Source organism: Cherax quadricarinatus, chromosome 6 (genome assembly GCF_038502225.1).
Source record: "Cherax quadricarinatus isolate ZL_2023a chromosome 6, ASM3850222v1, whole genome shotgun sequence".
Lineage (NCBI taxonomy): Eukaryota > Metazoa > Arthropoda > Malacostraca > Decapoda > Parastacidae > Cherax > Cherax quadricarinatus.
Window position 1 is genome coordinate 38,057,659 of NC_091297.1, and position 27,500 is coordinate 38,085,158.

The following is a 27,500-nucleotide window of genomic DNA, read 5'->3' on the forward strand; positions in this document are numbered from 1 at the left end:
GAACCAGCCTGATTTCTTGATGTGTTTGACCAGGTGTGGGTTCCAAACTGGTGCTGCATACTCTAGTATGGGCCTGACGTACATGGTGCATAGAGTCTTGAGCGATTCCTTTCTGAGGTATCGGAATGCTATTCTCAGGTTTGCCAGGCGCCCATATGCTGCAGTAGTTATCTGGTTAACGTGGACTTCTGGCGAAGTGCTCAGTCTGGCGAGATTTGCAGTCTCTGGCCGCCTATCCTATACTCTGTCTGCAGTCTTTTTTGTCCTTCCCCGATCTTCATGACTTTGCATTTGCCGGGGTTAAATTCAAGAAGCCAGTTGCTGGACCACGCGTCTAGCCTGTCCAGGTCTCTTTGTAGACCTGTCTGGTCCTCATCTGATTTAATTCTCCTCATTAACTTCACATCATCTGCGAACAAGGACACTTCTGAGTCTATCCCTTCCGTCATGTTATTCACATATACCAAGAATAGCACTGGTCCTAGGATTGACCCGTGTGGGACCCCGCTCGACACAGGCGCCCACCGTGATACCTCATCAAGTACCATGACTCGCTGTTGCCTCCCTGTCAGGTATTCTCTGATCCACTGCAGGAACTGTGTCGAAGGCCTTCTTACACTCCAAGAAAATGCAATCGACCCACCCCTCCCTCTCATGCCTTACTTCAGTTACCTTGTCATAAAACTCCAGTAGGTTTGTGAGGCAGGATTTGCCATCCATGAATCCATGCGGGCTGTCGTTTATAACCTTGTTCCGTTCCGGGTGCTCCACCACTCTCCTGATAATCTTCTCCATCACTTTCAATACTGTACTCGTCAGTGACACTGGTCTATAGTTTATTGCTTCGTTTCTGTCCCCTTTCTTAAAGATGGGGACCACATTTGCCGTCTTCCATACCTCAAGTAGTTGCCCAGTTTCAAGAGATGTGTCGATGATTGTGGTTAGTGGCACACACAGTGTCTCTGCTCCTTCTCTAACTACCCACGGAGAGATGTTGTCCGGTCCCACTGCCTTTGAGGTATCAAGGTCACTTATAAGCTTCTTCACCTCCTCCTCGGTTGTGTGTATTTCAAACAACACTTGTTGGTATATCCCTTGGTGCTGTACCCCTCTGTTTTATCTTTTCAGTGTCCCTGCAGCCTCCACTGTAAATACTTCCTGAAATCTCGTGTTGAGCTCCTCATATACTTCTTGGTCGTTTCTTGTGAGCTCCCCACCTTCTTTCCTCAGCCTGATTACCTGGTCCTTGACTGTTGTTTTCCTCCTGATGTGGCTGTAAAGCAGTTTCGGGTCAGACTTGACTTTCGATGGTATGTCGTTTTCGTACGGCCGCTGGGCCTCCCTCCATATCTGTGCATACTCGTTTCTCTCTCGTGCGTGTGTGTGTGTGTACTCACCTAATTGTAGTTGCAGGGGTCGAGACTCAGCTCCTGGCCCCGCCTTTTCGCTGATCGCTACTAGGTCCTCTCTCTCTGCTTCCTGAGCCATGTCATACCTCGTCTTAAACCTATGTATCGTTCCTGCCTCCACTACATCACTTGCTAGGTTATTCCACTTCATGACTACTCTATTGCTGAAGAAATACTTCCAACATCCCTGTGACTCGTCTGAGTCTTCAGCTTCCAATTGTGACCTCTTGTTTCTGTGTCCCCTCTCTGGAACATCTTGTCTCTATTTTCCATATCTATTCCACGCAGAATTTTGTATGTCGTTATCATGTCTCCCCTGACCCTCCTGTCCTCCAGTGTCGTCAGTCCGATTTCCCTCAACCTTTCGTCGTACGACATTCCCCTTAGCTCTGGAACCAGCCTTGTTGCAAACCTTTGTGCTTTCTCTAATTTCTTGACGTGCTTGACCAGGTGTGGGTTCCAAACTGGTGCTTCATACTCCAGTATGGACCTGACGTACACAGTATACAGTGCCTTGGACGATTCCTTACTAAGGTATCGGAACTCTATTCTCAGATTTGCCAGGCGCCCGTATGCTGCAGCAGTTATCTGGTTGATGTATGCCTCCGGAGACGTGCTCGGTGTTATGGTCACCCCAAGATCTTTCTCCTTGAGCGAGGTTTGCAGTCTTTGACCACTTAGCCTATACTCTGTCTACGTTCTTCTTTGCCCTTCTCCGATCTTCATGACTTTGCTCTTGGCAGGGTTGAATTCGAGAAGCCAGTTGCTGGACCACGTGTCCAGCCTGTCCAGGTCTCTTTGAAGTCCTGCCTGGTCCTCATCTGATTTAATTCTGCTCATTAACTTCACATCATCTGCGAACAGGGACACCTCTGAGTCTATCCCTTCCATCATGTCATTCACATATACCAAAAATAGCACTCGTTCCAGCACCGACCCCTGTGGGACCCCGCTCGTCACAGGTGCCCACTGTGATACCTCATCCCGTACCATGAATCGTTGTTGCCTCCTTGTCAGGTATTCTCTGATCCACTGCACTGCCCTTCCTGTTATATGAGCCTGATCCTCTAGTTTCTGCACTAATCTCTTGTGAAGAGCTGTGTCGAAGGCCTACTTGCAGTCCAAGAAAATGCAATCAACCCACCCCTCTCTCTCGTGTCGCACTTCTGTAACTTTGTCATAAGACTCCAGAAGGTTTGTGACACAGGATTTGCCTTCCATGATTCCGTGCTGGTTGTCGTTTATAATCTTGTTCCATTCCAGGTGCCCCACCACTCTCCTCCTGATAATCTTCTCCATGACTTTGCATACTATACACGTCAGTGACACTGGTCTGGAATTTAGTGCCTCTTTTCTGTCTCCTTTTTTAAATATGAGGACTACATTTGCTGTTTTCCATACCTCAGGTAGTTGCCCAGTTTCAAGGGATGTGTTGAAGATTGTGGTTAATGGCACACACAGTATTTCTGCTCCCTCTCTGAGGATCCCATTGCCTTTGAGGTATCAAGGTCACTTAGCAGCTTCTTCAGCTCCTCCTCAGTTGCGTGTATGTTCTCCAGCACTTGTTGGTGTATTCCCTGTTGGTGTCCCAATCTGTCCTGTCTTCCAAGAGTCCTTCCTGTCTCCACTGTGAATACTTCCTTAAATCTGGTGTTGAGCACCTTGCATACCACTTGATCGTTTCTTGTGAGTTCCCCACCTACTTTCCTCAGCCTGATCACCTGGTCTTTGACTGTTGTCTTTCTCCTGATGTGGCTAAACAGCAGTTTCAGGTCAGACTTGACTTTCGATGCTATGTCATTTTCGTACTGTCGCTGGGCCTCCCTCCTTATCTGTGCATATTCGTTTCTGGCTCTTCAACAGATCTCCTTGTTTTCCTGGGTCCTTTTCCTTCTATACCTCTTCCATTCTCTAATGCACTTATTTTTTGCCTCCCTGCACTTTCAGGTAAACCAAGGGCTCGCTTTGGTTTTCCCATTGTTTCTGTTGCCCTTGGGAACAAACCTTCCCTCTGCCTCCTTGCATTCTATTGTTACATATTCCTTCATTTCGTTTACTAACTTTCCTATGTGTTCTCTGTCCCACTGAACCTCCTGCAGGAAGTTCCTCATACTTGTGTAGTCCCCCCTTTTATAGTTTGGCTTTTTCCATTCGACTCCTGTTACCCTCTCCACTTGTAACTCTACTATGTAATCAAAACTCAGGACTGCGTGATCGCTAGCTCCAAGGGGCCTCTCATATGTGATGTCCTCAATGTCTGAACTACTCAGGGTGAACACAACTTCCAGTCTTGGTGGTTCATCCTCCCCTCTCTCTCTCTGGTAGTGTCCCTGATTTGTTGATGTATGAGGTTTTCCAGTACCACATCCATCATCTTGGCTCTCCATATTTCGGGACCCCCATGAGGCTCCAGGTTTTCCCAATCAATCTCCCTGAGGTTGAAATCACCCATAACCAGTAACTCTGCTCTGCACGATTGAGCTTTTCGTGCCACCTCAGCCTGTGTGTCCACCATCGCTCTGTTGTTCTCTTCATATTCCTTTCTTGGCTTCCTGCAGTTCTGTGGTGGGTCATACATCACTGCAATGACTACCTTATGTTCCTCAGATTGAATTGTACCTACTATGTATTCCCTTTCTCCAATCCCATCCATGCCTTCCATTTCCTCGAAACCCCATCGGTTTTTTATGAGTAGTGCAACCCCTTATCCCCCTCTGCTCCTTCTGTCTTTCCTCAGGATCTGATATCCTGGTGGGAAGACTGCGTCTGTTATTGTCTCAGTGAGTTTCGTTTCTGTGACTGCTATGATGTGTGATGACTGCTTGTTGATTCTTTCATGCCACTCCTCATATTTGTCTGCTATTCCATCTGCGTTCGTGTACCACACCTTCAACGTCTTATCTATCACGGTGGACCTGGGAGAATATTGGGGATGGGGGAGTGGAAGCCCTGGAGGAGGCCTATGGGGGTTTATGGAGTGGGTGAGGTTTGTGATGGGGGGAGTGAGGGCAGAGTGCTCGTAGGGAGCTGCTGTAGGGGTGGGGTTTGTGATGTGGGGGGTGGGGGCAGAGGGAACAGTGTGTGGGTTTTGGTTGAGATTGTTCAGTTGCGTTGGGGCTGTTGTGGTTGTCGTCCTTCTGCGGGTGTCTCTGTAGGGTGTATTTGTCCTTCCACCTGAGTCTGGGTTCTGCTCATCTCCATCAATGCATCCCATTCCTCCTTTCGTCTTTGTACCCTCTCTCTCAATGACGTCCTTTCCTTTTGTGTTCTGTCACGATCTAGGTACATTCTCTTGATCGTTTCTTGTGAGTTCTCCACCTTCTTTCCTCAGCCTTATCACCTGGTCTTTGACTGTTGTCTTCCTCCTAATGTGGCTATACAGCAGTTTCGGCTCAGACTTAACTTTCGATGCTATGTCGTTTTCGTACTGTCGCTGGGCCTACCTCCTTATCTGTGCATACTCGTTTCTGGCTCTTCTACTAATCTCCTTATTTTTCTGGGTCCTTTGCCTCCTGTACCTTTTCTGTTCTCTGGTGCACTTAGTTTTTGCCTCCCTACACCTTCGGGTAAACGAAGGACTCGCTTTGGTCTTCCTGTTATTTCTGTTTCCCTTGGGAACAAACCTTTCCTCTGCCTCCTTGCACTTTGTTGCTACATATTCCATCATCTCGTTTACTGATTTTCCTACCAGGTCTCTGTTTCACTGAACCTCCTGCAGGAAGTTCCTCATATCTGTGTAGTTCCCCCTTTGGTAGTTTGGCTTTTCCCATTCAGTTCCTGTTACCTTCTCCACTTGTAACTCTACTATATAATCAAAACTCAGAACCACGTGATCGCTAGCTCCAAGGGGCCTCTCGTAAGTGATGTCCTCAATGTCTGAACTGCTCAGGGTGAACACAAGATCCAGTCTTGCTGGCTCATCCTCCCCTCTCTCTCTGGTAGTGTCCCTGACATGTTGATGCATGAGGTTTTCAAGTACCACATCCCTCATCTTGGCTCTCCATGTTTCGGGACCCCCATGTGACTCCAGGTTTTCCAAGTCGATCTCCCTGTGATTGAAATCGCCCATTACCAGTAACTTTGCTCTGCTCGAGTGAGCTCTTCTTGCCACCTCAGCCAGTGTATCCACCATCGCCCTGTTGTTTTCTTCGTACTCCTCTTTTGGCCTCCTGCAGTTCTGTGGTGTGTGTGTGTGTGTGTGTGTGTGTACTCACCTATTTGTGGTTGCAGGGGTCGAGTCCTAGCTCCTGGCCCCGCTGTGTGTGTGTGTGTGTGTGTGTGTGTGTGTGTGTGAGAGAGAGTAAGTGTATGTGTGTGCTCACCTATATGTGATTGCAGGGGTCGAGTCCTAGCTCCTGGCCCCGCTGTGTGTGTGTGTGTGTGTGTGTGTGTGTGTGTGTGTGTGTGTGTGTGTGTGTGTGAGAGAGAGAGTAAGTGTATGTGTGTGCTCACCTATATGTGGTTGCAGGGGTCGATTCTCGGCTCCTGGCTTTCCCTTGTTTCAAATTGAAGTTGGATAAATACATGAATGAGAAGCGTTGAATTTAAGTGGGACTTGCATGTGAGTAAACAGAATTATCAAATGGTTTTGCAAACTGACAAGTTGAAGAACTGAGGCACTTATGCAACATATGGGAATCTTTATTGATGAAACGTTTCTCCACACTATGGCTACATCAGTATTGGACTGATGAAGCCACTGTGTGGTGAAACGTTTCTTCAATAAAGATTCCCATATGTTGCATAAGTGTCTCAATTCTTCAGAAATATCAAAGCTTATTACGCGGGTGGCGTTGAAAATTGGGTTGGGCATATATTCTGTTAGTGGGATGGATTTTGAACGACCTGCCTAGTATGGGCTAACAGGCCTGATGCAGTGTTCTTATGCTCTTGCCGCTTTTAGGTTCGCTCTCTCCTTGGCTTCGAGAACCTTATCGTACCTCTTCTTTAAGATAAGTTTGGATCCTGCCTCTACCACTTCATTCTTCAGGTTGTTCCACTTCCTGACTACTCTACGACCGAAGAAGTACTTCCCAACATCCCTGTGACTCATCTGTGTTTTCAATAAGCAGCTGCGCCCTCGTGTTCCTGTCTGTCGTCTCTCAAACACTCTGTCGCTGTCCACCCTATCAGTTACTTTGTATATTTTTTTAATCATATCAGTCCTGCTCTCTCAGCAAACCTCTGCACTTTCTTCAGCTTGGCTTGGTGTGGGATTCATACTGGTGCTGCGTACTTCAGTATATGCCTTATATACAGTGTGGTGAACGATTCCTTACTCTGCATGTCAGAAACATTGGTCTGTAGCTGAACGCTGCCTGTCTGTCTCCTTTCTTTAGAAGTGGGACTACTTTTGCTGTCTTTACACCTAGAGCAGTTACTGTGTTTCGACTGACTTTTTGATGCTTGTTGCTAGCACACACACAGTGCCTCTACTCTCGTTCTCTCATTCACACACAGTAGCGTTTTCACCTCCTCTCCTGTTTTATGCATTGTCTTCAGTGCTCGATGATGCACTCTCCTGCTGCATTTTGCTGGTAGCTTTTCAATCTCCTCTTAGAATTACCTCTTTAAACTTCTTGCTGAGCTTCTCACAGATTTCAAGGTCATTCCTTCTGAGCTCTCCGTCTTCCTTCAGCCAGATTACGTGATCCTAGATTGTTGTTTTCCTCCTGATGTGGTTATATAACAACTCTGGGTCGGATTTGCCTTTCGTTCCTATGTCATTCTCAAATTGTCATTCAGCCTATTTTCTTACCTATGTATATTCGTTTCTGGCTCTTCTGCTCAGTTACTTGTTTTCTGAGTTCTTTGAATTCTATTCTTTTTTCCAATCTTTAGCACATTTGCAGTAGTTTTGACCGCTCTGTATCTCTGGGTAAACCATGGACTCGCTCTGTTCTATCCATTGCTTCTGCTCCTGGGTAGGAATTTTGTATCCCTCCCTTCACTCTCCGGAAACGTACTCCACCACCTCATTCACTGTCGCACTCTCTAGTTTTCTTTCCCACTGCATCACATTCAGGAAATGCCTCATGCCCGTGTAGTTTCCCCTTTTTAAGTCTGACTTCTCGCATCCTTCCCGTGGTGCTTCTCCCCCTCTCTGTGTTTACTTCCAGGGTATTCAAAACTCCGGACCGTGTGGTCACTAGTACCAAGAGGCCTTTAATGATGAACACACTACACTAGTGACAGTGATGAACACACTACACTAGTGACAGTGATGAACACTACACTAGTAACAGTGATGAACACACTACACTAGAGACAGTGATGAACACACTACACTAGAGACAGTGATGAACACACTACATTAATGTGTAATATCCCCTTATGTCATAACCACTCATGGTGAATACAAGGTCCAGCCTTGTGTGTGTGTGTGTGTGTGTGTACTCATCTAATTGTACTCACCTAATTGTGGTTGCAGGGGTCGAGATTCAGCTCCTGGCCCCACCTCTTCACTGAACGCTACTAGGTCCTCTCCCTGCTCCGTGAGCTTTATCATACCTCGTCTTAAAGCTATGTATGGTTCCTGCCTCCACTACATCACTTGCTAGGCTATTCCACTTCCTGACAACTATATAACTGAAGAAATACTTCCTAACATCCCTGTGACTCGTTGTCGTGGTTGAAGAAAAACACACTTGTTGGATGGTAACACTATATTGCAGAGTGTGGAAGAGGGAGGCCTAGCCTGCCTGTAGCTGCTTGGTAGGTCTGACGGGAACTGAGAAGGATCCCAGGCGCGAAGGGCTCACAACAGCGTCACGTGGCGTCACACATGCTAGTCACTAGGCCTACTGACCAGGGAGCCTAAATATATGTATATGGATAATACGATCTACAATACACTACACAAGTATACGTATAAGGGAATTCAGTAGCTATACTGACATCGTCTGAGTCTTCAGCTTCCAATTGTGACCCTGTTGTTTCTGTGTCCCCTCTCTGGAACATCTTGTCTCTGTCCACCTTGTCTATTCCACGCAGCATTTTGTATGTCGTAATCATGTCTCCCCTAACCCTCCTGTCCTCCAGTGTCGTCAGGCTGATTTCCCTCAACCTTTCTTCGTAGGACATATCCCTTAGCTCTGGAACTAACCTTGTCGCAAACTTTGCACTTTCTCTAATTTCTTAACGTGCTTGACCCGGTGTGGGTTCCAAACTGGTGCTGCATACTCCAGTATGGGCCTGACGTACACGGTGTACAGTGTCATGAAAGATTCCTTACTTAGGTATCGGAATGCTAATCTCAGGTTTGCCAGGCGCCCATATGCTGCAGCAGTTATCTGGCTGATGTGTGCTTCCGGAGACGTGTTCGGTGTTATATTCACGCCATTAAAAAAAAAAAAACTGTTGCCAAACAAAAGTACATTAACCAATATCCAGTCAGAATGTGATATTTACCCAACAATATGAGAAAGAAGATAATATCTCTCATCTTCATCAGGCCAGAAGTCATCGTACCTCAACGCCATTAGTAACTCTTCTCATCGAGTATTGACCTTATTACAATTAGCGGAGTATGCATAGTCGGCCTCGGTCATAATAATGTGATTCATAACGCGTTACAACGGGTGACTATCGAGGGGCAAATAGGTACAGTGGGTGAACAGTAATAGGACCGCTGAGAACAAACAGTAGGAATTTGGTTTCCTATTAAGACAAAGGAATATCAGCCACGGAGTATTTCAGTTCGCGATATTTTGTGGCTTCCGAAATTGTGGAAATTATTCATTTTGTCTTCTTGGGTGCGCCCACGACCACGCACGGGATATTATATATGAAATTTGCTTTTGATTATTTTTATTAAATTATGTGTTTATGGTGTGTAAGTGGTGTTTATTTACCTACATGTGGCTGCAGGGGGTTAAGCTTCATCTCCTGGTCCCACCTTAAGGAAGATCCCAATTTATTGCCAGTTGGGTAGGCCCTGTGCCCCTCCCCCGAAATATCTGTGTGCCTGGCCTACGTTTCCTACCCATCGAAGTGTACGTACCCTCTCAACGTAGGTGTTGCAAATGCCAGCACTATGGCCATGTTGCAGTAGACTGTGGAATACTACACTCTTGGTGCGGTAAGTGTGCTGGGAAACATTCCACTAGAGAATGCACAGTAGGCCTTGACAGCCAAAAATTTAAGTGTATTAACTGTAAAGAAGATGGGGTTACAGTTTGCCATAAGCATTTCAGTCGGAACCCAAACAACCTTCGACGTAAACCTGGTAACAGACCTTTAATGGTAACTGAGGATGAGGCCATCCAGTCCACCACAGCCAGATCTGAGACTGTACCTCTGCAAAGTGTGGAAGAGCCCAACCTCATTGCAAAGGATTCTAGTGATACCAAAATGCCATCACACACACCGGTTGTGGAGGAGCTAGCCATCCCTGCTAGCACATATGGAACTACTGATCTGCCACTACCCACACCTACGCCTGCACCTGTATATGGGGATGAGCATGTCACTCTTCCCACTACACACATCTACAAAAGTCAGACGGACACCACGCGTGTAACCCCCCTGGAAACTGGAGATGGGTTAGATGCACAGGGCCTGCCTACAGTGAATGATGAGGCAGTCATGCCACAGGCACCATCAGAGGACACTAATTTAACCATCGTACCTGTTAAGGTGATAGATGTTAAAGAAAGAACTAACTCAGAAGTGCCTTCCTCTGGAGAGGCACTGGATTCACCTGACCTTCCTCAAATTATAACAAACTTGCGGAAAAAAAATTGAGCATCTTGAACAGATCCTGACAAATGTAATAAATATATGTAATCAGGATGATGCTCCTGAGTACGTTGATGATCTCAAAAGTGCAGCAATCTTCGTTTAATTTCAAGCAATTTGTAAGAAAGAAGCCCATAACTCTTGGCTTCAAGACTTGCCTTGAAACTGGCTGCCAAGATGCCGAAAAATGCTTAGAGTAGAAGGTTCTGAAGATAAACATGTACAAACTATGCTATTTGCTCTTAAGTATCTACACACTGTAGCTAAATCATAATAGTCTTACCATCTTATGAGCAAGAGATTGTAATAACTCACTACAGTGGATAGATTACAAATCTTTTCATGGAACATTGCTTCCATCAGGAAGCTGTTGCTTGATTTACATCATATTAGTGCAACCAAGAATATTAATGTCATCTGTTTGCAGGAATGTAGACTGAAAGATGGAGCACCTCCACCAAAGTTGCCTGGATATGCAGCTTGTAACTTAAGGTCCACGAACTGTTGTGATGTATGTCAGAAAGAACTTGCCACATTTACTCCTTGCTCTGCAGAGTCGAGTAAACATGCAGTATCATGGTGTTAAAGTATACGCAGGCGATTTTTCCATAAACATTTTTAATCTTTATACCCCAGCGGACCAGCTTCGACCTGATGCTTTACCGGATCGCATCAATAGTGAACCTACCCTCATTCTTGGAGATTTTAATGCAAAACATAAGAATATTAATAAATTAGACACATGTGCAACACTTGGGTATATTTAATAGGGAAACGTTTCGCCACACAGTGGCTTCATCAGTCCATACAAAGGAGAACGGTGAAGAACAGGAGGAGTTTGAGGTAATAGTCCCTCAGCCTTGAGTCGATGTGGTCAGTCTATCAATCTTGAAAAGAATACAGCATATGTGCGAAGAAGTAGCTTATATACTGTAGGCAGGAGAGGTGCAGCAGATGTAGGTGGTATCACATTTGTCCAATGTGGAAGTAGGTCGTGCCCAAGGGTTAGGCAATGTTCTTTTCAAGATTGATGGACTGACCACATCGACTCAAGGCTGAGGGACTGATTATCTCAAACTCCTCCTGTCATTCACCGTTCTCTTTTGTATGAACTGATGAATCCACTGTGTGGCGAAACGTTTCCTCATTAAAGATACCCAAGTGTTGCACATGTGTCTAATTTATCAACTTGTCAGTTCTCTGAACCATTCATCTGCATAAGAATATTGGTGGGTCTATAACATACACCAATGGAACTAAACTAGCGAAATTTCTAAATTAGCATGCTAATGTTCGAATTGTTGGCACCATTGAGCCTACTCACACATATGGTGGAATAGTAGATCTGTGCCTTGGATTTAATACATCATATACGATGCATGGCTCTGTCATAGTTGATGATCTTCTATCTGATCACTTCCCAAGACTCACAACTGTCAATCTTGATCATATCTCCAACAACCAAGGAGCTAAATACAGAAGGAGGAAACTTATTCTCAACCCAGACCACAGAGATAACTTTATTAACCACCTGGATACGGTAAAAGAATTACTAGCCCATTGGCACACACAAAATCAATAATGATTTAGCTGCCACCATGGAGAATGTCCTCACAGATCAAGTTGGCAGGAAAAGAAAACATAAACCTTCCACTATAAATGACATTATAGTATTTACCAATGTAAATACTATAATGATCCCTAGCTACGCAATCTAACACATGCAGCAACTAGGAGGATTGGTAAAGCTTACCGGGAATGTAGAACCCCAGACCTGCTCAGAACGTTCCAAGCTGCATTAACAAATGCGAGAAACAGAAAACAAGAACTTAGACAACAGGAATGGGAATAATTTGTTTGTGGATTAAATAGGTATATCGCTTTAAGTTTGGCTTGGAAAGGTATAAATAAAATAACGAGGAAAAAGACAGGCAATGTTGCTCATCCCTTTCCTCTTGAAAAAGCAAATGACCTCATAAATGACTGGTCCAAAACATCCAGGCATGAAAAATTTCCATCTCAGATTATAAGAAAAAATTTAGAGAGTGCTTCTGAGGAAATGTTGAAACTGATTAATTTTATGAGCCGAAATATTGACGAAAGTGACTGCCTCTTCACCGAGTATGAACTAGATAACGCATTAACTAAAGGTCGATCAACTGCTCCTAGAGAGGCTGGTATAACCTATGATAATCTCAGAAATCTAAGGCACGTGCCTGATAATCCTTTGTTGGCACTGTATAATTCCAGTTACATTGAGGGGGTTCTTTCTACTTCCTGGACCAATAGTTTCATTGTGCCTATCCCTAAGCCCCAACATTTAGACCGATCTCCTTAACTAGTTGACTTTGTAAAACTTTTGAAAGAATGGTACTTAACAGACTGTACCAAAGAATCAGACACCAACTTTCCCCCTACCTCTATGGGTTCATGAAAGGTAAAAGTGTGCAGAACTGTATTTCCACCTTTCTCACTGCACACACCTCTACTAGTTTTACCACATTTCTTGATCTAAAACCTGCATTTGATATTGCGAACAGAACCGTTGTACTACACGAACTAGCCAAAATGAATATTGATTGTAGCCTACTCTGCTGGATAATAGGATACCTGTCACATAGAGTATCCTCTGTCCTCTACCAAGGCTTTAAAAGCGAGTCTGAAGAATGTCCCTAGGTACACCGCAGGAAGGAGTTCTCAGTCCCATGCTATTTAATATTCTGAATAATGCTCTCCTAAATGTTCTAAATGCCTCACCTAAACATATAACTATAAGCTATGCTGATGACATCATGATACATACAACAGGGCATAAGAAGATGAGTACCATTCATAATGAAGTTCAGTCAATTTGTAATCGACTAGGCCTCGTAATATCTTCCTCTAAAACAAAGATATTAACACGCAAACGACATTCCCCACCTATTTATTTGCAGGGTGAAAACATTAGCTACGTTAAAACTTACTGATATCTTGGTGTAGATGTAACCTTTAACAAATCCACTATAACACAACTAAATAAGAAATGCAGAGATAAGCTAAATGCTCTCAAAGCTGTTGCTGGCTACAACCCCAACTATGGTGCCAATGTGAGAACCGTGAGAATGATGTACATAGCCTATGTTAGGTCCTTAATTGGTTATGCTGCTCCTATGTTGATATTAGCTAGAGAAAGTTCTTTCCGACCCTTGTAGTTAATGCAAAATGAAGCTCTCAGAATTATTCATGGCTGTCCCAAATCTACAAAGGTTCTTAATATGAGGAAGGAGCTTGGTATTTCTAGTATCAGTGATAGGATTGTTGAGATTAACACTCTACTCGGTATTAGAATGTTGAGAAATGAACTAGACACTGTCACAATGAATCTTTCTAAGTGTCTAGAAGTAAATACACACAGATCTAGATGAACTGTGAAAACGTGCAGTTGCATTAAGTTTTATAACTTGCTTGAACTGTATCACTGTAGGCAACAAGAGCATTTCACCCCTCCACGGAAGATGTGTTCATTTAATATCACATACCTGCAGGTCCCTCCCAAGAAGCTCATTGCTAGTAATCCCTTCCTTAAATCACTTGTTAGAGCAACTGTTCAAGAAGAAATTTCTCATCTAGCTGGTAGTAATAAGTTATCGCAAGTTATATACACTGCTGGATCTAAACAGGAGTCTTCTGGCAGGGCTGCATCTGCTCTTGTTGCCACCTCCCTAGTTAAGAACCATAATAAACTTGTTGAACTAGGCATAAGAATTAACAAATGGGCATCTACACTGCAAACTAAATTGTTTGCAATCCTAATGGCGCTTAAGCTAACTTATGACACTGACACTGACTCTATCATCATTATTGATTCTGTGTCATCACTGAAGGCTCTAGACTCATACAATAACTCCAACACCATGCTCATTGGAGAAGCCAGGTATAGATACTAAAAAATCCGGGACAAAGGAATTAATGTACAATTGTTATGGATCCCATCACACTCCTTCATGGTAAAGTTGATATGTTAGCCAAGAAGAGTACCCAGAAGGAGAATGTAAAATATAACTTTGGTATATCTGTGTCTAACATTAGGAATAATATTAGGAGAGAAGTAATTAATGAAAATGATTATTATAGAAATGCAGTTAGAAGCCTGAGTAGATCTATAACCCACTATGATAACATGAACGTAGATAAGTATGTTTATGGAGCAACTTGCAATGTGAACAGACTGACTGATGTTGTAGTGGCCAGGATTAGGCTTGGTTACAAGTACTTCTGGCAGTTTGGGAGACACACAGATGATGATCAAACTAAATGCAAATTATGTGATCAGACATATGGTCACTGTCTTGAACAAAAATGTGCTTAATTATCCACTTATTAAGGAATACAGGGATAGACAGTATAATAACTTATGTGACATGTCAAGATATCTTATTAATGAAAGTAAGATACCAGATATACTAAGGGATTTTCCTAAATCTGCTTGTAACAGATAAGTGAACTGTAGACATGTAGATATAAATCCAAATGTACACATGTTAACCCTTCTGGGGCCTAGTTTCTAGGCCTGTTGTGTATCCATACGCTCTTGCGCTACCGACCACAGGATGGATATGAGGTGCACAATAAACTAGCCACTTCGGTGGCAAAAATCTAATCGTCGTTCCACTTCCCGAAAAAGCCTGAAGAACTATTTCCCAACATCCCTGTGACTCACATGTCTTTTTTCTTTTTCAACTTTCAGCTGCGCCCTCGTGCTCTTGTTCCCGTCTCTCGAACAATCTGTTCCTGTCTACTCTGTCAATTCCTCTCAGTATTTTGTACGTTGTTATCTCCTATAGTTTTTCGTTCCTCTAATGCCATCAGGTTTAGTTCCTGGAGACTTTCCTCTCAGGACATACCTCGAGACTAGTCGCGTTGGAAACCTCTACACTTTCTCCAATTTATCAGCATGCTTGACCAGATGTAGGTTCTATACTAGTGCTGTATAATTCAATATGATCCTGAGGTACACAGTGTACAATGTCGGGAATTACTCCATACTTGAACTTCTGAAAGCTAGTCAGTGATTTGTCAGACGCTCGTTTATTGCAGCTGCGTGTGTGTGTGTACTCACCTAGTTGTACTCACCTAGTTGAGGTTGCAGGGGTCGAGTCCAAGCTCCTGGCCCCGCCTCTTCACTGGTCGCTACTAGGTCACTCTCCCTGAACCATGAGCTTTATCGTACCTCTGCTTAAAGCTATGTATGGATCCTGCCTCCACTACATCGCTTCCCAAACTATTCCACTTCCTGACTACTCTGTGGCTGAAGAAATACTTCCTAACATCCCTTTGATTCATCTGTGTCTTCAGCTTCCAACTGTGTCCCCGTGTTGCTGTGTCCAGTCTCTGGAACATCCTGTCTTTGTCCACCTTGTCAATTCCTCTCAGTATTTTGTAAGTCGTTATCATGTCCCCCCTATCTCTCCTGTCCTCCAGTGTCGTCAGGTTGATTTCCCTTAACCTCTCCTCATAGGACATACCTCTTAACCCTGGGACTAGTCTTTTTGCAAACCTTTGCACTTTCTCTAGTTTCTTTACATGCTTGGCTAGGTGTGGGTTCCAAACTGGTGCCGCATACTCTAATATGGGCCTAACGTACACGGTGTACAGGGTCCTGAACGACTCCTTATTAAGATGTCGGAATGCTGTTCTGACGTTTGCCAGGCGCCCATATGCTGCGGCAGTTATTTGGTTGATGTGCGCTTCAGGAGATGTGCCTGGTGTTATACTCACCCCAAGATCTTTTTCCTTGAGTAATGTTTGTAGTCTCTGGCCCCTTAGACTGTACTCCGTCTGCGGTCTTCTTTGCCCTTCCCCAATCCTCATGACTTTGCACTTGGTGGGATTGAACTCCAGGAGCCAATTGCTGGACCAGGTCTGCAGCCTGTCCAGATCCCTTTGTAATTCTGCCTGGTCTTCGATCGAATGAACTCTTCTCATCAACTTCACGTCATCTGCAAACAGGGACACCTCGGAGTTTATTCCTTCCGTCATGTCGTTCACAAATACCAGAAACAGCACTGGTCCTAGGACTGACCCCTGTGGGACCCCGCTGATCACAGGTGCCCACTCTGACACCTCGCCACGTACCATTACTCGCTGCTGTCTTCCTGACAAGTATTCCCTGATCCATTGCAGTGCCTTCCCTGTTATCCCTGCTTGGTCCTCCAGTTTTTGCACTAATCTCTTGAGTGGTACTGTGTCAAAAGCCTTCTTGCAGTCCAAGAAAATGCAATCCACCCACCCCTCTCTCTCTTGTCTTACTGCTGTCACCATGTCATAGAACTCCAGTAGGTTTGTGACACAGGATTTCCCATCTCTGAAACCATGTTGGCTGCTGGTGATGAGATCATTCCTTTCTAGATGTTCCACCATTCTTCTCCTGACAATCTTTTCCATGATTTTGCATGCTATACATGTCAGTGACACTGGTCTGTAGTTTAGTGCTTCATGTCTGTCTCCTTTTTTAAAGATTGGGACCACATTTGCTGTCTTCCATGCCTCAGGCAATCTCCCTGTTTCGATAGATGTATTGAATATTGTTGTTAGGGGTACACATAGCGCCTCTGCTCCCTCTCTCAGGACCCATGGAGAGATGTTATCTGGCCCCATTGCCTTTGAGGTATATAACTCACTCAGAAGCCTCTTCACTTCTTCCTCAGTTGTGTGTACTGTGTCCAGCACATGGTGGTGTACCCCACCTCTCCGTCTTTCTGGAGCCCCTTCTGTCTCCTCTGTGAACACTTCTTTGAATCTCTTGTTGAGTTCCTCACATACTTCACGGTCATTTCTTGTTGTCTCTCCTCCTTCCATCCTTAGCCTGATTACCTGGTCCTTAACGGTTGTTTTCTTCCTGATGTGGCTGTATAACAGCTTCGGGTTAGATTTGGCTTTTGCTGCTATGTCGTTTTCATATTGACGTTGGGCCTCCCTTCTTATCTGTGCATATTCGTTTCTGGCTCTACGACTGCTCTCCTTATTCTCCTGGGTCCTTTGCCTTCTATATTTCTTCCATTCCCTAGCACACTTGGTTTTTGCCTCCTTGCATCTTTGGGTGAACCATGGGCTCATCCTGGCTTTTTCATTATTCCTGTTACCCTTGGGTACAAACCTCTCCTCAGCCTCCTTGCACATTGTTGCTACATATTCCATCATCTCATTAACTGGCTTCCCTGCCAGTTCTCTGTCCCACTGAACCACATTCAGGAAGTTCCTCATTCCTGTGTAGTCCCCTTTCCTGTAGTTTGGTTTCATTTGTCCTTGCCTTCCTGCTTCCCCCTCCACTTGTAGCTCTACTGTGTATTCGAAGCTCAAAACCACATGATCGCTGGCCCCAAGGGGTCTTTCATATGTGATGTCCTCAATATCTGCACTACTCAAGGTGAATACTAAGTCCAGTCTTGCTGGTTCATCCTCTCCTCTCTCTCTTGTAGTGTCCCTTACGTGTTGGTACATGAAGTTTTCCAGTACCACCTCCATCATCTTAGCCCTCCATGTATCTTGGCCCCCATGTGGCTCCAAGTTCTCCCATTCGATCTCCTTGTGGTTAAAGTCGCCCATGATCAGGAGCTTTGCCCTGCATGCATGAGCTCTTCTGGCCACTCTAGCCAGTGTGTCAACCATCGCTCTATTGCTCTCGTCGTACTCTTGCCTTGGCCTCCTGCTGTTCTGTGGTGGGTTATACATCACTGCTATTACCACCTTGGGACCTCCAGAGTGAAGCGTTCTCGCTATGTAATCACTTTCTTCTCCGCTGTCTCCTCTCTCCAGCTCATCAAAATTCCAGCGATTTTTTATCAGCAATGCCACTCCTCCACCCCCACCTGTTCCCTCTGTCTTTCCTCAGGATTTGGTATCCCGTTGGAAAGATGGCATCTGTTATCATACCTGTAAGCTTGGTTTCTGTGAGAGCTATGATGTCCGGTGATGCTTCTTTGACTCTTTCATGCCACTCCTCCCACTTATTTGTTATTCCATCAGCGTTTGTGTACCATATCTTCAGTTTCCTTTCCAACACTGTGGTTTGGGGGGCCTGTGAGGGTGGGAGACCTGGTGGCATACTGTGGGATTCTATAGCTCGGTGTTGGGTGGAGGCTGTGGGTATGGATTGTAGTGTGTGTGTGTGTGTGTGTGTACTCACCTAGTTGTACTCACCTAGTTGAGGTTGCGGGGGTCGAGTCCGAGCTCCTGGCCCCGCCTCTTCACTGATCGCTACTAGGTGTGTGTGTGTGTGTGTGTGTACTCACCTAGTTGTACTCACCTAGTTGAGGTTGCGGGGGTCGAGTCCGAGCTCCTGGCCCCGCCTCTTCACTGATCGCTACTAGGTCACTCTCCCTGAGCCGTGAGCTTTATCATACCTCTGCTTAAAGCTATGTATGGATCCTGCCTCCACTACATCGCTTCCCAAACTATTCCACTTACTGACTACTCTGTGGCTGAAGAAATACTTCCTAACATCCCTGTGATTCATCTGTGTCTTCAGCTTCCAACTGTGTCCCCTTGTTACTGTGTCCAATCTCTGGAACATCCTGTCTTTGTCCACCTTGTCAATTCCTCTCAGTATTTTGTATGTCGTTATCATGTCCCCCCTATCTCTCCTGTCCTCCAGTGTCGTCAGGTTGATTTCCCTTAACCTCTCCTCGTAGGACATACCTCTTAGCTCTGGGACTAGTCTTGTTGCAAACCTTTGCACTTTCTCTAGTTTCTTCACGTGCTTGGCTAGGTGTGGGTTCCAAACTGGTGCCGCATACTCCAATATGGGCCTAAGGTACACGGTGTACAGGGTCCTGAACGATTCCTTATTAAGATGTCGGAATGCTGTTCTGAGGTTTGCTAGGCGCCCATATGCTGCAGCATTTATTTGGTTGATGTGCGCTTCAGGAGATGTGCCTGGTGTTATACTCACCCCAAGATCTTTTTCCTTGAGTGAGGTTTGTAGTCTCTGACCCCCTAGACTGTACTCCGTCTGCGGCCTTCTTTGCCCTTCCCCAATCTTCATTGTGTGTGTGTGTGTGTGTGTGTGTGTGTGTGTGTGTGTGTGTGTGTCTGTATGTATGTATGTGTGTGTGTGTGTGTGTGTGTGTGTGTGTGTGTGTGTGTGTATGTGTTGTGTGTGTGTATGTGTGTGTGTGTGTGTGTGTGTGTGTATGTGTGTGTGTGTGTGTGTGTGTATGTGTTGTGTGTGTGTATGTGTGTGTGTGCGTGTGTATGTGTGTGTGTGTGTGTGTGTGTATGTGTGCATGCGAGCGTGTGAGTGTGTGTGTGTGTGTGTGTGTGTGTGTGTGTGTGTGTGTGTATGTATGTGTGTGTGTGTGTGTGTGTGTATGTGTGTGTGTATGTGTGTGTGTGTGTGTGTGTGTGTGTGTGTGTGTGTGTATGTGTGTGTGTGTGTGTGTGTGTGTGTGTGTGTATATGTGTGTGTGTGTGTATATGTGTGTGTGTGTGTATGTGTGTGTATGTTACAACCAGCTATATTAACCGACGCAGTTCAAGTCTCTCCATTTACGCCCTAGACAGAAATAATGTTAAAAAAGTTGTGATCAGGGAAGAATTCGTGACCGGGGTAAAAACTAACAAGGAGTCGAGAGTCTACGGCCCCTCTTACTTACGCATGATTGCCGGGTAATACTGACACATTCTAAATCTAAAAAAGATTCCATTGTAATTTGGCTGCATGCAACCAGCAATTAGGATTAAGGCAATTTTGGCAAACGTTTACATATCATCACATAATTGTGAAGCTGGATTACCACTTGAGCAAGGAGGTAATGACTCTGTTGGAGGCATGCGTCAGGGCATGCTGCATGCTTAGGAGGCGTGCGTCAGGACTTGCTACTTGGTTGTGCCAGTGGAGGCATGCGTGAGGTAATGCTGCATGCATTAGACGTAGGTTACATTAATTAGTGAACATGCTATACTGTATGCTGCATACTGATAGCATGTGAAGCTGAACATTCCATCCCTTTATGCACTGGGCATTCGGTAGCTCGAGGCAGTGACACAGGAGTGGAGTTATCGGACCCAGGGAAGCGACTGGGGATAACGAATTGAAGTTTCTTATAAAGCATTGACCGTAATAGTAGCGACCGACTGACACAGGGAAAACAAGAGGGACCACTTATGACCGAAGAAACCAGAGAAGACGGACCACTGACTAAATACAACAGAGAGAGAGGAAAAAAGTCTACTCTTTGAGGGGTAACAGAGAGGAGTGGATAAACCCGGTCAGAAAGCCATAGGCCATAAAGTCTGTTCACTGAACAGAGACCACAGGGCAGAAAAATCTACTGACCAGAGGTCAAAGACTGGAAAGAAACTTGAAAGGTGAAGTATTTGTCATATATTTCTATTTTTTTTTTTCATGCTGTGAAGGAATGCTTGGGATACCTCTCTTCGAATTGCGGTTCACGGTGTACAATTTCAGGAGGGAAACAACAGTACCATTTTCCAGGGACAGACAAGGGACGAAACACAAGACCTCACTTTCCCCAGGTTTGATTTTCTTGTCACAATATCAGGAAATGTTACGTCATGCGAGAAGATATTAGAATATACCAGGACTTATTGTAGCTTAAAGGATTATATGATGCAGGGATATATTAAAACACCAGGAGATATTATATCATGCCAGGAGATACAATAACATACCTGGAGTTATTACAGCATGCACAGAGGCACTTTATGATTCAATGATATATTATTAAAACACTGGGATAGGTAAGTTTGAACTCGAGATATCAGGTAAATGGACTTATGTACAACTAGTAAGATATTTACTACTGCTACATTTCGCTTATCAGGAGCCTTATCAAACCAGTACAAAACAATATAGTGAGCGGACATATGGTATGTACAAGGAATCCAGAAGTAGTAGTGGAAGTGGTAGTAGTAGTAGTAGTCGTAGAATTGCAGATAGTAACAGTAATCATACATGGCGACTGTTTCTGCTAGCAGCATGCAGGAGAAATTAAGTGTGAGACAGATTACAAAAAAAAAAATGTACGTTAATTCCCGTTTCACTGATTTTAGAATTTCTCTACCTGGCTTCTCCAGTATACGTGTTGTGTCACTATGTGAACCAGGCGACTTTACTGATGTCACAGAATCAGTAATGATCTGGGAATCAAAATTTATTGTCATAAGTTAACTTTAATACCATTACTGGGATGGCATACAACTCAGTTGTTAAGTCTTATGCTTAAGCCAACTTAACACTGACGAAACCTACTGTATTATGTTTGGTAGCAGAGCAGGTGTTGCGCAACTTAACATTAAGATCGACAACACTTTAACTGCCAGACATAATAAGGGCAAATTCCTTGGCCTATACCTCGACAACAACCTAAATTTCAGCACCCATATCCAACACATAACAAAAAAAGTATCCAAAACGGTGGGGATCCTCTCCAAGATACGACAGTACGTGCCGCAAACTGCCCTTCTCACACTATACCATTCACTTACATATCCATACCTCACCTATGCTATCTGTGCTTGGGGTTCAACTGCAGCAACACACCTAAAGCCAATAATAACCCAACAAAAAGTCGCAGTAAGAATAATCACTAAATCCCATCCCTGGCAACACCCCCCCCCCACTCTTCATAGATCTAAACTTACTCCCTGTTCAGAACATCCACACTTACTATTATGCAATCTATATCTACAGGACCTTAAATTCCAATATTAACCTTGACCTAAAACGCTTTCTTGATAGTTGTGACAGGATCCACAGGCATAACACCAGACACAAACATCTCTATGACATTCCCCGTGTCCGACTAAACCTTTACAAAAATTCAATGTATTTCAAAGGACCTAAAATCTGGAACACCCTACCTGAAAACTCTAGAACTGCAGACACACTCATCACTTTCAAAACTACAGTTAGAAAACATCTTATCTCCCTGATACACCCCGACAACTAACTACGTGATAACCACCTGGTGGTTCATAATTACACTCACTCACCCACTGATTATAAACACAGAAATACTAATCTTAATCTTAAAATAATGAATCCTAACTAGTCATAAGTTTGCCTATGATACTCCAATATAGACACTTTGTATTGTGCCAAAACAAAAGCATTCAGATTGCTAAACTCACAAATTATGATGTAGTCACTTAGCCTCAATACCATAATCTGTAAGGATTTAATGTTAAGAATTAATCTAAGTCTGCCCGAAATGCCTAGCCATGCTAGGTGTCCTAGTGGCCCCCTCTGTAATTAGTATTTTATAACATGTAAACCACACAATATCCAAATCCTGTAAACCCCATATTGTAACCCTTATAGAGAATAAACTTGATTTGATTTGATTTGATTTGATTTGATCACGTCTGCGCCTGTTGATGATCTACCCAAATTCCTTCTGTCACTGCCGACCATTGGTATCTTGACTTTTATTTTATTGTTTAATATATACTGCCAGTTATACGACGATACCTGTTATCTACAAAAATATATAATGTGCGTAAGTGAGAGTCAGTGAATGTGAGAGTGAACGTGTGAGTGAGAGTCAGTGTGAGAGTGAACGTGCGAGTGAGAGCGTGAGTATGAACGTAAGAACGTGACCCCTCATCGGAGGGTTTTTTCCCCTCCCCTTCTCTTCTAATCTTCATCTTATTACTGAAGGCGTTACCATGGCAACAGTCTGGGTAAAGAGGGGAGGGGGAATGATCCAGTCTGCTTCTCTGCAGATCCCCTCGACCTTTCTACGCCTCTCACCTCCCATCCCATCACTCCCATCCCATTCCTTCAAAACCTTTCACTTCCCATTCCCCACTCATTATCATCCTTGTTTCTGCCCCCTTCCCATTACTTCCCATCCCCTCACTTCCTATATCCTTACTGTCCAATTTGTCACTCACTTTTCCCTTTACCTGAAAGTCCCTCTTTTAAGTGTCGCCATTCCAACTATTTCTCTAATTCCTCTTTCTGTCCTCCACCACCTCCCTCTCTCTTTCTCCCCTCTCCAGCCTCCCATTTCTTCTTTTTCCCCCTCATCCTTCACCTTCGTCTCATCCTTCCAATCCTGACTTTCCCTTCTTTTCCTCAGTCTCCTTCTCCCTCCTCTTTCCACCCCTTCCCCTCTCATCTGCTATACCTTCTTCTCTATACTTACCCATCCTTTGCTTCCCTCCCCTTCTTTCTTTGTTTTCTTCCTTCCATTCCTCTACCCCTACCCAATCCTCCCCTCTCTTCCTTGCCTCCTCTCCTTCCTTCTCACCTCTTTTCTAATCCTAATATGCCTCCTCCTCCTTGCCTACAGATAGGTAGTTTGAAGGAAGCACAATTAACAAGCTTCATATGGGCAAATTTTAGCTCTATGTAGCGCTCTACTTAAAGCGAAACGTTGTTCAAACACCTGACAGAAGAGTAGAAAACTCAGACCTTAAACACCTGTTAGAGGAGTAGAGAACCTAGAGTTTGAACACCTGAGATAAGAGAACTTAGACTACCCTGAACACGTGAGAGAAGAGACCTTAGACTACCTTGAACACCTGAGGGAAGATAACTTAGACTACCTTGAACACCTGAGGGAAGATAACTTAGCCTATCCTGAACATCTGAGAGAAGAGAACTTAGACTACGCTGAACACCTGAGGGAAGATAACTTAGACTACCCTGAACACCTGAGAGAAGAGAACTTAGACTACCCTGAACACCTGAGAGAAGAGAACTTAGACTACGCTGAACACCTGAGGGAAGATAACTTAGACTACCCTGAACACCTGAGGGAAGAAAACAGAGAGGAGGGGAAAGAGGACAACTGTATTCACTTAAGAAACCATCACTCAATAAAGGGTTTTCTTTACTTTATAAATGAATGTTAAATGAATGTTAAATGAATGTTAAATGAATGCATTTCCACCGTTGTCAAGTTTTCTGGCTGTTGTCTCGGCTTCACATACACAACCATTTTGGCCCTCATGACCTTCTCCATTTTACTTGTTCCGAATTTGCTCTGCCATTCATCATCCCCTCTCCTGATAATCTATAGGCCTATCCAGAGAGTCTCCGCCTCCTCTAGTGCGTAGGCCTATTGAATCCCCTCCCCCAACAAACATCTCCCCTCACTTGTTTACAGTGTGTTCCCCCTGCCACTTCCAGTCACATCGAGGGTCCCCAAACTTTTCCCCTCATCATGTTTTGCCTAATCATGTTATTGTTTTTTTTCGGCATCAACTTTGAAATAATGGTAAGAGTAGCAGAAAATCCATATATTGCAACGTTTTGCCAAAGGTTGGGCTATATCAAGTATACAGTTATGTGGCTCTTTACCTGTACAAGGCTACGTGCTCACATGTGCTCATTCGCTTTAGGCGAAACCTTATATTAAAACAGATTCGCTACTGCCAGTATTTTTGTTAGGGAATAGACACTTGTGCAACACTGGGGTATTTTATTTGAAGACTTATTGCCAACCAGTGACTTTATCAATTCAACACAGAGGGTGTTTAAAGGTGTAGGAACTGGAGAGAGTTGAACACGAGGTAATGAGTCCCTCAGCCTTGCAGAACTATACACAAGAGACGATGATAGATGAGGTGCTCAGTCCCTTAACCTAGTACATAAGTCTTGATAATTAAACCATACCACGGGCGGGGATAGAACCCGCGATCAGAGAGTCTCAAAACTCCAGACCGTCGAGTTAGCCACTGGACCAGCTAGCCACAATAAGATTCATCCAACTAGGTATATTTCTACACCATAGGAAGGTTAGCACAGGCACCACTGTGACAACAAATGCAAGTTTTTACAGACGAATCTCCAGCTAGCGTGGCCGTGACGTGGTATGGTTTGTTTGCAATCGTGTCATTACGATTTCGTGAGTCATGTTGACGGCTTTGAGGGGACTTGAGTTAGAGTTCGTCACGGCCACGAATCTCCAGCTAGCGTGGCCGTGACGTGGTATGGTTTGTTTGCAATCGTGTCATTACGATTTCGTGAGTCATGTTGACGGCTTTGAGGGAACTTGAGCTAGAGTTCGTCACGGCAACGCTAGCTGGAGATTCGTCTGTAAAAACTTGCATTTGTGGTCACAGTGGTGCCTATGCTAACCTTCCTATGGTGTAGAAATATACCTAGTTGGACGAATCTTATTGTGGCTAGCTGGTCCAGTGCCTAACTCGACGGTCTGGAGTTTTGAGACTCTCTGATCGCGGGTTCTATCCCCGCCCGTGGTATGGTTTGTTTGCAATCGTGTCATTACGATATCGTGAGTCATCTTGATAATTCTTAAGTAATGACTTGGAGATGGACTCGTATATACTGGAGTCAGATGAGGTGCAGCAGTGGAAGTCACGTCACGTCCAAGTTGAGGGACTGATATCTTATCTTACACGGTCTCCTGTGTACAGTAGTTCTGCAAGGCTGAGAGAGTGATTACCTCGTCTTCTATTGTCTCCAGTTTCTATCTATACCTTCAGATAACCTCTGGTAAAGCCACTGATTGGTGAAACGTCTTCAAATAAAGATACCCAAGCGTTACACGTGTCGGTATTATACACCAATATCATAACGATACTTTTGACATAGATTATCTCTTGGTCATGACCTGCTTCCACTAGTGTGTCTCAACCACCTGTGGCGTGACTTCCACTGCTGCACCTCATCTCAGGCCAGTATACAAGAGTCTATCTCCCTGCCTTTACTTCGGATTCATCAAGACAAAGGTACAGATCACCTGCTTCCAGGATAAGGACTGACCACTTCATCTTCCACACTATCCTGCGTATAGTTCTGCAAGGCTGAAGGACTGTTTAGCTCGTGTTCCACTGTCTCCAGTTTCTACACCTTCAAATAACCATTTTATTGAATTGATAATGTAATTGGTCCAGCGAAACATCTTCTAATGAAGACATCCAGGTCTTTTTCTTCATCTTGTCGGCATTACAAACCGTAATTACAGTGAAGTAATGTCTTTATGTTCACTTGTCGTTTTCTGCCAATATCTAGCACTTGTCTCCGTTTAACACTCAGGGTATATCTTGCCCCAGGTTTTGTTGAACAAATACATTTTATTTTACTCCATAGGATGCCGGACAAAACCACAGAATCAAGCACAATCACCCAGGGCAAACAGGGAAAACACTCCTGGCACAGACACCGATCACCAGCCCTCGTAACTGCACGGTCACCTACTTCCTGGTCTTAACCTCACGCAAGAAGTAAGTTACTAAACAGCAACCATCAAGGAAGGTATTACCATCTTGTCATATGAAGCTTGTTAAACATTTTGCCCTTTAGCGGGATTGTTGCTCCTCTCTTTTCCTCATCAAAATATAAAACGACAGGAATTTTTCACAAATTTCTGCCTTCTCAGAATACACTGTACCTTTCCGTGTTTCTTAACAGTTCTTGTTCATTTAATATATCCTATCTAGGAGGGCTGGTCAGAGATCAGGTCGAGGGGGGCAATGATCCCCAGAACTGTTAACAGATAAGAAAGAGCCCTTCCATCCTCTTGCTACCCGCAGTGTATGACTCAGCCTCGTCCTTTTCATAGCCTAACTTGTGTGTGTGTGTGTGTGTGTGTGTGTGTGTGTGTGTGTGTGTGTGTGTGTGTGTGTGTGTGTGTGTGTGTGTGTGTGTACTCACCTAGTTGTAGTTGAAGGGGTAGAATCACAGCTCCTGGTCCAGCCTTTTCACTGGCTGTTACTAGGTCACTCTTCCTGCTCCATGAGCTTTATCATACCTCTTCTTAAACATATGCATGACTCATGCCTCCACTACATCACTTCCCAGACTATTCCACTTCCTGACAACTGTGTGACTGAAGAAATACTTCTTAACATCCCTGAGTCTTCAACTTCCAACTGTGACCCCTTGTTGCTGTGTCCCATCTCTGGAACATCCTGTCTCTATCCACCTTGTCGATTCCTCTCAGTGTTTTTTGTCGTTATCATATCCCCCCCATATTTCTACTGTCCTCAAGTGCCGTCAGGTCGATTTTCCCTAACATCTCCTCGTAGGACATACCCCTTAGTTCCGGGACTAGTCTTCTTGCAAACCTTTGCAATTTCGCTAATTTCCTTATGTGCTTGGCTAGGTGTGTGTTCCAAACTGGCGCCACATACTCCAACATGGGCCTAACGTACACAGTGTACAGGGTCCTGAACGATTCCTTATTGAGATGTCGGAATGCTATTCTTAGGTTTGCTAGGCGCCCGTATGCTGCAGCAGTTATCTGGTTGATGTGCACGGCGTTATACTCACCCCAAGATTTTTATCCTTGAGTGAGGTTTGTAGTCTTTGGCCCCCTAGACTGTACTCCGTCAGCGGTCTTCTTTGCCTCTCCCCAATTTTCATGACTTTGC

The 27,500-nt window shown here is 44.4% G+C and overlaps 1 long non-coding RNA gene across 2 annotated transcripts in view; it reads left to right on the top strand.

Annotated features, from left to right (window-relative positions):
• LOC138851854 (uncharacterized) overlaps positions 1-27,500 on the top strand; it is a 456,203-nt gene that overhangs the window by 196,144 nt on the left and 232,559 nt on the right. For both annotated transcript variants that reach the window (XR_011391456.1, XR_011391455.1), the window contains exon 2: positions 26,218-26,351. This is a non-coding gene — a long non-coding RNA (uncharacterized lncRNA). The remainder of the gene's footprint in view (positions 1-26,217; positions 26,352-27,500) is intronic.